Source organism: Eupeodes corollae, chromosome 2 (assembly GCF_945859685.1).
Source record: "Eupeodes corollae chromosome 2, idEupCoro1.1, whole genome shotgun sequence".
Classification (NCBI taxonomy): Eukaryota; Metazoa; Arthropoda; class Insecta; order Diptera; family Syrphidae; genus Eupeodes; species Eupeodes corollae.
Window position 1 is genome coordinate 75,484,373 of NC_079148.1, and position 14,030 is coordinate 75,498,402.

The following is a 14,030-nucleotide window of genomic DNA, read 5'->3' on the forward strand; positions in this document are numbered from 1 at the left end:
GCATCGATTTTTTTTTATAATTTTTACTTTATGCTGAAGTAAAAGGCATATCATTTTTAAAGCATTTTCTGGAACTATTTTTCTCACGAATGCGGATCGTTTTTATTAAAAATTACATTTTTTTAAATTGTAGGTAAGGAATAAAAGTTTTAAATTTCTTCATAGATCAGATGCCTACATATGTAGAGAAATAGTGGATCCAGGGGATCGAAGATATGATTCCCTTATATTTTAATTTATGTAATTTGTATTCATATTTATAGAACCGCGCAGCACATTTGTACTTAAACAAAAAGATTTCAACTGCTGATCTTAAAGATATATTCAGACAATTTAAAATTTGGAAAAACTTTAGCAATACTTAAAATTATTGTTATGAGATCTTTTCTGAGAGAAAGATCAAATATTCAAATTCTTAAGAAGAAAATTCAAACAACAGATAAGCAATTTGAAATTAAGTTTTGAGAAAACAGCATTTTTGTATTTTCTTATCCAAACTGAAAATCATATTCAATTACATTTCATTTTATTACTCACATAATAATAAAATACAAATTATAAAATTAACCATTAAATTACTATTTTGTAAAAAAAAATAGAAAATTGTGAGCAAGTTACTAATTGTTTATATTTTGTCTTCCGCATAAAGAATGTAATTGAGTATATTAAATACAAAAACTTTAAAGGTCTAAATAAAATAATGAGATCTATTTTTTGTAGTAAATTTGCTTTAAATGATGTAGAATTGAGATTTAAACATGAATTTCAAAAAATATAAATTTAATCAAAGTAGCCAAAGTGACACTTTCGTTAAACTAATGACTAATTAAAAAAAACCTTTAATATCTATGTATTTTTCTATTAAAGTTCTACATCTAGAGAATTGATGTAAGCTTACAACTTATTTGCTTCCATAAATTTGTTTTTATTTGATTTTATAAAAATTATGTGTCTAAATGCACCTAAAAACCTTCATTTTTTTAAGGTATCTCAAGAACTAATAATCTAATAATAACTTCAATAATCTTCTTTTTCTGTGCCAGCTCTTGTTGATGATCAAATGATCAAATTGGTGATGATTTTTGATAATCAAAAACGTAATTTTTTGTATTTTAAAAAAATATTAATGTTGTTTACAAAACTCGATACGGAAATTTAATTGTATAAAAAGTATATCTATAAGCACTTTATTTAGTGCTTGGCAAAAATATTTTTAAGACAAAATTTAAATTTAAAGTGATTTTAGAAAACAAAATAAGTTGAATTTTTAACTCTTAAAATATAGGAAATATTTTCAAACAGACTTTTTTGGAAGACTATAGCTACAAAGTCGTGCATTTTATTTCTTTCAAAATTGAATTTCTGTTGAATACAAAAGGTCTTAAAAAATTAAATAGATCTACTTTTGAAGATAACTTGCTTTTGATGCTCTAGAACTGAGATGTAAACACGAATTTCAATAATTATTTAAAAAAGGTTTTTTCGCTGATGTTTATTTCGCAGCTGAGAACCGAAATGCATTCGTATTGAATAAAAAGAATTAAAATTTGCCTTTTTATTACGATTTTTTCTTTCAATAAGGAAAAAATAAATAATTAATCTGAATACAAACCTGGCTAAATTATAACAAATTAATTGTGAATTTAAATAAAACGAGTTTCAATAATATAAATATCCGAAAAATAAGTGACGCTTTTGTTAAACTAATGGCTTATTGAAAAACATAATAAATGTTTCAAATTGATATAAAAGCTTTGAATCTCTTGAGATTTGAAGTGAAAAGATGTAATTTGTGAGTGCCATACAAACGTTTCTCCAAAAGTTATTTGTTTAACTTAATTAGTTTTAATTTTAATTAAAACCCCTAAGCTATTGTGTTTTAGATCTTAAATATGGCACATTTATAAAGCAGTTGGAATCTTGGAATGCTTTCATATGTAGGGAGCCATCCAAATTAAATAATTAGACCTTACCTTGCTGGACAACAGTATTGTAAAATAATTTGATAACTAAAGATGGCACTTTAGCAATTTAAATCTGTAAATGTATGGTAAAGATTCACAAAACATTAAAGAATATTTTTAAGCGGTGAGTACAAACTCATCACCCCTGATTAAAAGGATGGATACGCCCTTGTGTCAATTTGTGTAATCTTTACATTGCATTGGAAAGAAAGAATAGTAAATATTTTTGAAGGTTCATTAACAATAAAAGAAAATTAAAAGAAATTCCCAAAAATTTGCAATATGTTGGTTCCAATGACACAGGATTTGTATAGTATAAACAAACTAGGATGGAACATTGAAATGTTATAGGTGTCGCTGGCATTCAGACATTATAAAACCGCCTGAAGATGATTGCTACAACTTTTATTAAGAATGTCTTATCCTTTTGATTGTCCTTTTTGTATCTCTTATACGGGGCGTTTAATATATTCTCGGTATCGATATGAAGGAAAATGCGAATTCAATTAAAATTGTTTTTATTTTTCAATATAATCTCCCCTAACATCAATGCATTTTTTACATCTTGAGATAAGCTTTTTTAAACCCTCAAAAAAATAAGTTTCCTCTTTCCCTGCAAAATACCTATTTATTGCCGACTTGAGTTCTTCATCATCCGAAAATCGTTTTCCACGAAGACATTTTTTCAAACATGGAAACAGGAAGTAATCACTAGGGGCAAGGTCTGGACTATAGGGTGGATGTTGAATTTCTTCAAAACCACAATCTCGCACAGCAGCCTTGGAAACTCGCGCCATGTGAACAGGAGCGTTGTCATGAAGAAGCAACACACCCGCTGCGAGTTTACCCCGTCTTTTCTTTTCAATTTCCTCCCGCAAATTATGCAAAGTGGAAGCGTAGGATTTGGCGTTGATGGTTTCTCCTTTTTTTATACTCAATGAGTAAGATTCCCTTTGAGTCCCAAAAAACTGTGGCCATGAGCTTCCCGGCAGACGGAGTGACTTTGAACTTCTTCGGGGGGTCTGCTCCTTTTTATGCCACTGCATGGACTCTTGTTTGCTTTTAGGGTCATAGTGGTGAACCCATGTTTCGCCCCCAGTAACAATCCGATGCATAACACCGTCCGCGTTCTCACTACACATCTCCAAAAGCTCTCTACAGCATGCGATTCTTACTTTTTTCTGAGGCGCTGTGAGCATTCGTGGCACGCACCTTGCACTGACCTTTGAAAGGTTAAGATGGTTATGAAGGATGGTGTGAATGGTACCAGTCGAAAGCTTGGTGATCTCTGCCATCATTTTCACCTTTATTCGGGCATCCTCGAGAACAAGTTTTTCGACTTCTTTGATGCTTTCTCCCGTACAAGCACTAGCCGGGGTGCAGGAGCGGGGGTCGTCTTCAATGCTCTCTCTGCCTCTCTTGAACTCACTTGGCCACTTTTGCACAGTTGATAATGAAGGTGCGGAACCCTGGTAAACTGCCACCATTTCTTCATGAATAGTTTTTTGACTTTTTCCTTGCTTAGTGAGAAATTTAATTACAGCGCGATGCTCAATTTTCACCATCATCGTCTCATGGCAACTGATTCTGTTTAAATAGGGATTTAGCGGTAAATAATAATCACATTTATATGAAATTTTACATGAATGCACTAAAATAATTACTTGATAAATAAGTCAATTTATATATATAACCACAGCTTCACCCCGATACCGAGAATATATTGAACGCCCCTTAGATCTATGCGTTCCCACTCGAGAGTTAATTTTTACCTTGTTCCGTGAAAATTATCAATCATAGGGTAAATTATGCTTTTAATAAGCTTCTTTAACGCAGTGTTAAGGAAATTAATAATTTACTAAAAAACGTTAATATTAATATGCATCCGAGTAGAATATATTTTAAAAACATGTTTACTTTATATTACAATGTCTATATAAAGTTTTTTATAATTATTTCATTGGTCTATTTGTGTTTATAAGCTCCAATGGATGTAAATAAATACAACATACAAAAAAACTGCACCCAAAACCTTTCTAAATTCTTTTATGGCAGCTCTTAATTAGGGTCTATGTATTTAGAAAACTATAGAAATCTTGGAATAGTTTCATATTTAGGGAGTCGTTTAAATTAAATGCTTAGACCAGTCTTGCTGTGCAACTGTGTTCTACGAAAATCTAATTACTAAAGCTGGTAATTAGAAGGTGCCCAAAAACTAGTCTTTATGTCCCTTTTGTCCATCTAACACCACCCACTCCTCCTGATTAAAAGTCTGCATTTGCCCTTGCTAAGCTCGAGGCTTCATACAAACTTTTCTATGTGAATTTTCAATATAATGGATGTGTTCGTTGTGTAAATTTTAAATAAAAAAGAATTAAGGTCTAGAAAGTGGAAACCTGTATAGCTTATTACTTGATACTGTTTTTCATTTTCATTTAATCCAAAATGTGACATAATATACAAAACCCTTATAGTCACAATAAAACAAACAAATCTATACACCTATATACTCCAATATTTTATAAGGAGCTACAAAGGTACAGATCTATAATCAACTATAGAACACCATATCTAACGTATAGCTATAGACTAAACCTAAGTACTCACATGCATCCGTCTTCTTCCCCTTCATTCTTGGAAGTCAACAAGCGCCAGCCCCAATTAGAAATGGGATTCCAGTAAATGATCCTGATGTTCTTTGGTCCTTTAAATTACTTTTGCTTTGAATTTGTCGCAGGATTATAGGAACTCATATATAAACTGCCAGCATCCGACAGTTGGTTCATTTCCAAAGTTATACCTCACATATACCTTTAACATAAAACCGTGCGGCGATGAACTTGTGCCAAGTAATTGGCTCTAGGACTGGATTTTTGTCGTACACCAAAAAAGGGGGTGGATAGTCAACTAAGTCTATAGGCATGCATGTTAGACAGGGTAAAAATCTTTTTTGGTATTTGATTTATGACTTTTTCGTTTACTTCAGAGGGTTGTACGGCTCAAAATATCTTTATATCTGTGTCTATATATATATTGCCTTCGTATACAGTGGGTTTTGTAGATATTTATGATGGGATTAAGAGTGAATTTAGAATCCTTTACGAATTAATGAGCCTTGAGATTAATTTGTCAGTCCGTTTTCTGTTTTGTTATACGGCGAAAAATGCAACAAAGAGGTGAGATTTTTAATTTACTCGAGAGAGATGAAATTTTGAAGTTACTTTATGACAAGGGCTATACACAGGATGGTTCCAGAGGTTGCATAATGCCACTCTCCTCACCATGTAATGTATAATTTTGCTTTGAGGTTTGGATTTATATATTTTGGAGTAAATAATTCAAACAATTTTTACGTCGTCGAAACAGATAACCGATATAGAATTTTTTTAAACAGAAGGCAAACCATTAACAAATAAAATAAACAGCAATGGACCAATGTGACTCCCTTGAGGTATAGCAGAATCGACTTTAAATTAACATATGAAGGAGTACTGCTAAACATGATGCTATAATGTATATCTTTAAGATATCCACATAACGAAACGGTGGTAAAGTCCAATTTGTCAAATGCTTCGCTAAAGTCTGTAAAGATGCAATCGAAGAAACAGTGTTTTTTGAACGCACCCGAACAAAAAGAAGGGAATTGTAAATTGTAGAATTTCTTTTTACAAACCACGTTGATTTTCGAAAATAATATAAGAACAATCAAAAGAAATAGAAAAGGGTTTCCAACAATTTAGGAATAAATAGCATACAATTTCGATGTGGGACCATAATTCGTAACTAAATTTTAAGAACCTTTTTTTGGACTGGCGGAAGGTGTGAACATTTTCAAAGATCTGAAAACTTAGACATTTATGTTTAACTTAAAAACCAATGCGTGCTCGTAAAAGACTATTGAGCATATTTTGTTCTAAGTGCACGTAATTGAGGACGCGCTTCAAGAAAATTATAGAAAATTCTTCGCCGGATATATATAGAGATTTGCTTTCCTAAAAATAAGGACAAACAAGTTAATTAAGACAACTTTATGCTGAGATAATCAAATTCCTCCTACACATAATACGTCGGATTTCAAGCACGACTTTTTCTTAATTAAATTGCCCCTCTCGCGACATCTTAATAATTCCATTCTGGACAGTATCAAGGCCTGAAAATCGATCACGCACAACATACAGATCGCAGCTTCTTGTTATATTTTTTCCACCACTACTTTTCCATTCAGTCAGCAGTATAAGTAGGTAGGTTAGGTACCTACCTTCCTATTTACCAATCAGAGAGTTTATATCGCAAAGTTAAAACACTGCAACCGCTGCACATTGTGGCAGCTCTTCTTTTTTAATTGAGCCAAACGACGACAACGACGATGAACTCCAACTCGCGCGTCGCGAGTGATCACAATCTGTTTTCTTTTTTTTTTGGTGGGGCAAGACTGAACCTTGCCACAAATGTTTCGGTTGAGTGTCTCCACTATTCGTACGAATTTCGAAAAAAAACAACTGAAAACATTGGCTAAAGCTGCAGTTTGCAGTTGTAACTTGCAACAACTGCAACTGAAACTGCGTCTCCATCTCCATTCCCAACCAACGCAAGCAATACGTCATTCGCATATCTGATCGTGGCGACACAGAAAAAGAGGGACAAACATGAAAAAATGCCTTCCTGGATAGGAACATCAGCAACAGCACTTAGGAAGCACTGCACGATCATTAATTTCAGATCCATTACAGCGTGTTTCGGGAGCACTATCATCGGCAGCCAGGCGAAGCGGTGGCATCATCATCATCGGCAATTGAGGGAGGCGACCCGCAATGAAATACGAGATTGAAAAAGGAAGCACCATGACATGGATCACTGATCACCGCTGACAGGATGATTGTTGTTTGAAAAATGTCCCATGCTCTCACATCGACGACAATGACAACAACAACGAAAATCGATGTGGATGATCAGACTTTAGTGGCGACACACAAAACGGTACCATCACCAATAATTTTGGGACGACATTTCATATCATGGTTACACGCTCTACTGGATTAGGTATAAAAACTCCTTGGATCTGTGAGATCAGTGATCCCTGATGATCACCTGTTGGGTCAGATCTGTGTAACGTAACCACCACCACCGCCGACCGTAGCTATGGCGACGAAGACGGCGACGATGATGACTATGATGATGATGATGACGAAGATACCACATATCGGGTTGGGGAATATGAATATGAAGATGAAGATGCGCAAAAGACGAAATGATTGTGCTGGCTGATGGTGCATCATACCTTACCTGATGGTGCATTGGTGTGGCGCCTGTATCCCGCCGTGAGTTGTCTGATAAATTTGTGGAATGCGTCCGCTTGCGATCACGAGAACGACCACGTTACCAGACGCACACAGTGCGCCTCTCTGCTGTCTCATGCAACTGTGCAATGCATTTGCTTACATTATAAATGCCTAGAACTCTGATATGGAACACTGTTAGAGCATGGATTAAGGCCTGTCTTATGGTGGCTCATGCGGATGGCTTATGGTGCGCAGGTTAATCAATTCTAGGTTTAGTCGTCATGACGATTTGTGTGCGCCTGTTGGGACAAACGCTTTATTTATGAAAAACTACCAATTAACAAGAAAGAAATTGTTGAGATATATGACAGTTATGGGTCTAGTGTGTTAAACCTTAAACTGTCTAGGCTGCAGGTAAGGTTGCTTTAATATTTAAAAAAAAAAAACAGATAAGAGATAAAATTGTCTGGAGTTTTTTTTGTTGTTGTGGAGAAAGTGAACACTGACACTTGTCGTGAAGGTCAAGAACTCATAATAGGCACTATTTGTATTTTATAGATAAGAACGAAATTTTTTCTTATCGGATTTAGGACGTGGACAAGACAATTTTATTGCTTTAGGGTTTGTTTTGCGTAATACGGATACAAACGAGACAAAAATGATGCAAATCTTAAATTTTTGTTTTGATAGCCCATCGCAATGTCCCTCAACAGATGTTGTAGGTACATAAATAAAAATACAGTTTTAAACTAGTACCTACATAATAAATTAGGGCTAGGAAATAGGGTACCTATAATAATTTTGAAGCTTCCAAAAAATGGGACTGTATATTTCGTACCGAAATTTGTCAATAGTCTCGTCGGTCTTGTCGGTCTTTTCGGGTTATATATACCTTTTTTTATATAAATAAAAGGAAAAGTGCAAAAATATATTGTGTTAAAACTTCTTCGGTTCGATTCGTGAAATGAAACCAAATTTCACAGCATAAACGTGTACAGCTTGAGAATCGATTAGAGCTATTTAAATTAATAATTTTTTTTTGGAACTGAACAATGGCTACGATTTCGATAAAACTTCCAAAAATTTGAATTTTGAATTATTGCCCAGAAAAGGGTTATTTATGCACTCATTTTTGATAGAATATATCAATGGTTATCAAACGCGTATATTGCAATGCAAAATTATAAAGCCTGAATACAGTTCTATCGAGTAAGGCCAGCCAAGACAAGATAAACGATTAAATATTAAACGGTGACAGTCAAACACACCTCCGAACCAGTGACCTTTTGTGGATGCAATGGCCTCTCTCCAATTACTCGAGGATTCTCAGAACTCGGAGTATACGACCATTTTGTTTTTCAACCAACGGATATCCAATCTGCGGTATATCATTGTAAAGACCACCACGCGAATTGTTTGCAAGAATCGATTTTTTGAGGTAATTTTCGATCACTTTTTGCACATATTCTTCGGCTTCTCAGCCATAACTTGACGAATGTTGGTTTTTAAGTGCTCAAGCGTTAAAGATTTATCTGCATAAACACGGTCTTTCGCGTAGCCGCACAAGAAAAAAGTCCAGCGGTGTCAAATCACATAGACTTGGTGGCCAATTGATATCGCCACGACGAGAAATTACGCGGCCAGGAAATGTCTCTTGCAGTAAAACCATATTCGCTTGAGTTGTGTGGTATGTGGCACCGTCTTGTTGAAACCAGTTATTCTCCAAGTCGTGTTTTTCAACAGCAGGAAAAAAAAAGTTGGTTATCATATGAACATAACGATCCGAATCGACGGTAACAGCCGTCGTTTTCGAATAAATAAGGTCCAATCACACTTTCGGACCAAACACTGACTTTATGTGGATCTAATGGCCACTCTTCAATTACATGAGGATTCTTAGAACCCCAAATATGACCATTTTGCTTATTAACATACCCAACGAGCATGAAATATGCTCCTTTGCTTAAGAAAATTGTATTTGAAAAATCAAAGTCCACCACTTCTTGTTTAAGCACCCATTCGACGTATGTACGACGCACGGTGTGAATGGTAAGCTGGCTTCAGTTGTTGTGTGAGCTGGACTTTATATGGATTGAGGTGTAGATCTATAATGTGACGTAAGACAGTCCTAGTTAATGAGATCGACGAGAAAATGACACATTCAGGTCTTCGGCAACATTTTCACTTAAAGCAGCGATATTTTCAGTGGAACGAGCGAAACGATGATCAAGCCTTACAACAATACCAGCAACCAATCTAGGGGCTTCAAATTTCTTCACAATTTAAACAATAAATTGCGTAGTTGGACGATTATGTAAGCCATAATCTCCTCTTAAAACACAATGCCCGTGTTTGTTATAAAATCTATCAATAGTATAGTAGGATTTTACACTAATAACAAAAACAATATCCGTAGTATGAATACTACCGATAAAAGTTAAAGTAGAATCTTACTACGGATTTGTTTTTGATATTTATAAGAGTCTCGATTGGATCTTATGTGATTTCGTTCTTAAATTTTGGTACGATTGATATTGCATTTGTATCTCGATGGCTGTGTTCGTTGAATAGTTGTGCATTTGGAATCATGTGTTTTCCATTGGGAAAACAAAAACAATCCATTCGTTAGAGTGTTTCTTTCACTCAAAGAACTATGGATTTTGCGAATCTAATTGTTATTAAAATGCAACACACAAAATAAATTATTAAAAATGTGCGACCTGCACCGCGGAAGATATATTCGATTATGACCAAGCTGTCACAATCGAACGAAGACAAACCAAAGAGAATAAAGAGTCTAAGGAATACACTGCAACACCTGTGCAGTTCACCAACTAGCTAAGCTGGGCGTAGGTTAAACGAATTGAATAGGGAACGAATGACGAATTATATGGGTGTTATCAATATAATTCAATTCGATTTAAATAATATTAATCGGATTGAATTGAGTTAAATACAAGTACAAGGGCGTACTCTAATTTAGTGTGGGCGCCAGGAAACTTTTTAAAGGGTCGTTTGCCTTGATCGGGAAGCTGAAAATGTTTCCCTGATGAGGAGTTTGATAATTTTATTTGTTTAACGAAATGTCCTTGGAAACCGTGACAGAAGGCTTCGGATAAAAACCTAGGAATCTTTTCAAAGAAATTAGATGACAATGATACAGTGGTAAGTAAAATAGCAACGAAGTAATTTAAACAGATATGGAAAAGAACAATGCAAAAGCGAATTTACCGAAACCGATTGAATGGACCGTTATTATTCTGTCCCGAAAGAATGACAACAGTTAAAAGAAAATTAAAACGCGAATCCCACAAATCTTGGCATTGAGCGCAATAAAACCAAATGAATTTCCAAAAATAAAAAGAAACAGATTTCAATACAAATCTACTTATCCTGTGGGAATTCTTCCTTATAAGATCGACCCTTCTGGCGATTTCTCCTCTGATCTTTTTTTCCTTCTTACTTCTTCCAAAAACTCCACTCTTTTCTATCTTTAATTTTTTTCCTATAAAATCACTATGTTTCAACTTTAACTTTTCTATCTATTCTGCTCTATTTTCCTTTTGTTTGATATTCATTTTTTTTTCTTTTTTGCTTTCTTTAAACTTGGAGACCAACCAAAAAGTGATTAATCATTCAAGCTTCTTCTCCGGCCTCCTCACACACACACACATACTCTCACCCAACCAGATTTCTCGCTGAATTCTAAGTTACGGTGCCACTCCGAAGTCGAATTTAGGCGAGCCTCTAACACGCACACACATACTTTATGGATTCGTTAAGTTTTGGAGCTTTCCCAAAACCAGGCGAATCCATGGCTGTGTTCAAAAATACAACTATCAGAAAAATTAGAAGAATAAAAGAAAATTCAAAGTTGAAATAAAATGACCTGAGAATTCTCTCAGCTACTTTACTATTAAAACTATCTGTGGAAGAAGTCCGAAGAAGAAAGAACCAGCCTAATTACTCAACTTAGCGCTACATTCAATTTCGGTTGTACATAATTTAAGAATTAATCAAGTTAGGAATTAAGAAAGGTATGGTGGACCCAAGGGCCATGCTAAAACAATGTGTTGGGCTCACTGGCCATGATGTTTTGGAGCGTTCCTCACTCTTTCAAACGATTTGTCGTGTGAGTCTCCAGCTCGTCCTCTGGCTCTGCACGATCTACAAACGGGGTATACCTAAATTTGTCATCCTTTAAGGGCTACTCTCATGACCCTCGAGGACAACGGGCTTAAAATGAAATTATAAAATATGGAAGAGGTTGGGATGGAGATTAAGACATACAACGAGATTAAACCATGGCGCAAATACATGGTATGAACCGATTTTAAGAATCATGTAAGGGATGATTTTTGTTGCGGTAAATCTTACCGTAACACATTACTGTTGATATATTATTTAGTTTTGTTAATGAAAATGGACTAACTGCACTTAATTTGCAAGAGAAAACAATCAAAAATATATTTATGTTTTGATTTGTTTTCACCAAAGGTTTATCTCAATTTAGAATAAATAAATCTCAACTCAATTCAGGTATATAAAGAATTGAGGCGAGCTTCAAGCTCGCTTGAACATAACAACTCAATGTAGTAGTCTACGAACAAACCCCCTTGAAGTTTTCAGTTTATGTCAAATTGTTTGGTTAAAACTTTGAAATCGACCGCCAAGTGTTCAATGGAAAACAAAAAGAAAACAGGTAAAATGTAAAAAAAACTGGTTATAGCTTATAAACTATATGATTAAACAATTAAATATTCTTTAGAAGAAAAAAAAAGAAGAACAGGCCGAAGGAGTCTACAGTGGCATGTTTATTATCTTCTGTTGAGTCTTCAAGACTAGTATGCTCTTCATAAAACATTCCTGGGTTTAATTCATTCCCGCTGGTACTGGACGCGATCAATTCACGCAAAAGCTGCAATTGTTAAATGAACTTTGTTTTATAGAATCTCAATTTTCAGATGTTTTCTTACCGTGTCTTCTTGAAAATTGCCCATTTTATTAGTTTTAGTTAAATTTTTTGCTAAGTGAATTTTAACTTTAAATTTTCACAGAACTTTCTTCTATTTGTGTGTGTTTTTTTTTTATTATTATTCTGACAGATCTTCTTTCAGTTGTACCAATTTTTAAATACAAAAATTTGGCTACTGCCGATGCGTCTACTATACTATTTATAGAATGCCAAAAAAACACCGGTGATATGTGGCTGTGGCAGATTCACCGTATTTGTTGTACGTTTTAAGAATTTGTAGGCATTTTGCGATAGTAAAGCGATCCATTTTCGTAATGCTTTAAATTATCATAATACAATTTTTTTTTTGAGAAAAAGATAGAAATCTTAAATACGATATCGTCAATTAAATATTATAGTCTGAGCATATTTTATTTTCTTAACACAAACTAAAGTTAATTTTAAATTCCTGAAATTTGTCTTCAATTATATGTTGTTTGTTTTTGACGCACAATAAGGGTGTTAGTTGTTTCAAAATCGATTATCTTTTAAGAATAAAAATTTTTAATATTTTAACAAATTAAAGAAATACTTTTTTTAAGAGAATTTTCCTTGGATGCTCTAGAATTGAGTTTTAAACATGAATTTTAAGTTAAAAGTTAAGTTTATGTTAACCTTTCGTCAAACTAATTTCTTATTGAAAAACAAATTAAAAGTTTCATATTACTTAATTTCAGGAATCATATACATGTTTCCATCACCAATTCGGTCTTGTTGACAAAATATATTCAAAGGTTCACGCAAAGCAGTTATTTCTTAGAATTTGTCCTTTAGCATTAGCTCCAATGTACGAGTAAGCAGACTAAAAATTGTACAGTGATAAAAGACTATTTGAAATTAGGCAAAAAAAAACTTCATATTAACTTCAGTTTTATTTTTCTACGAAAAAAAGTTTTTTCGGCAAAAGTATTAGTAGTTCAGAAGTGTAGTGAAAACAGCATCTTGTTTGGAGGCTTGGTTGAGAAAATAGACCAACCGAAAGACAATTTATTATGGGCTGGGTCGAAAATCTGTAACTTTACTTTTTTACAATTATTTCCGAAACGAGAGCTCGCAGAAGCTCTTGGTTTGCAGTTTGGGGTAGAGCATTAAAAGGGAGTTTTCTGGAAAACTTTTCCACTTTCTGGATTTTTGCATCTAAATTGTTTAGAACAGAATGCTTAAACCTTGCTGGGCAGCAGTGTTATAATAAAATCTAATAGCTAAAATTGTCACTTTAGCCCTTGAAATATGTAAAACACAAACAACCAAACAATTCGGCCGGCAAAACTTCTAAGAGACAAATTAAGTCTCTTATACCAACTTTACCTACATAAATGCCAAACACATTTTCATTCCTCACAAGAGCAACCCTCCACATTCTTTCACCTGAAGTTAATTGATTTTTGCTTGAAAATATAAAATGCAAGTATAAAAAGAAATCAAACGAAAACGATCAAACCACATGGAATGTCAAAGCCTGCAAAATTCATCACCGAATGGTCACGAAATAAAAACAATACAAAAATAATCGCCATACACATCAGCATCTTTTGATTTGTCCACTCGAAATGTCCGTCATTTGGGCAGCAGCGCAAGAATGATGGATGGATTCCTTTGTCTCGAAAAGATAATTCCGCCATCAGCGATGGCTGCTGATGCTGAGGTAAGTAAGAAAAAAAAGTCTTACGCGGACGGACCATCGACACTTGAATGATATTGTGGAATTTAAATTTAATTGAAGGAAGCATTTTTCGTTTTTTGACATGTGTCAGAAAAATTCGAATAAAGTTA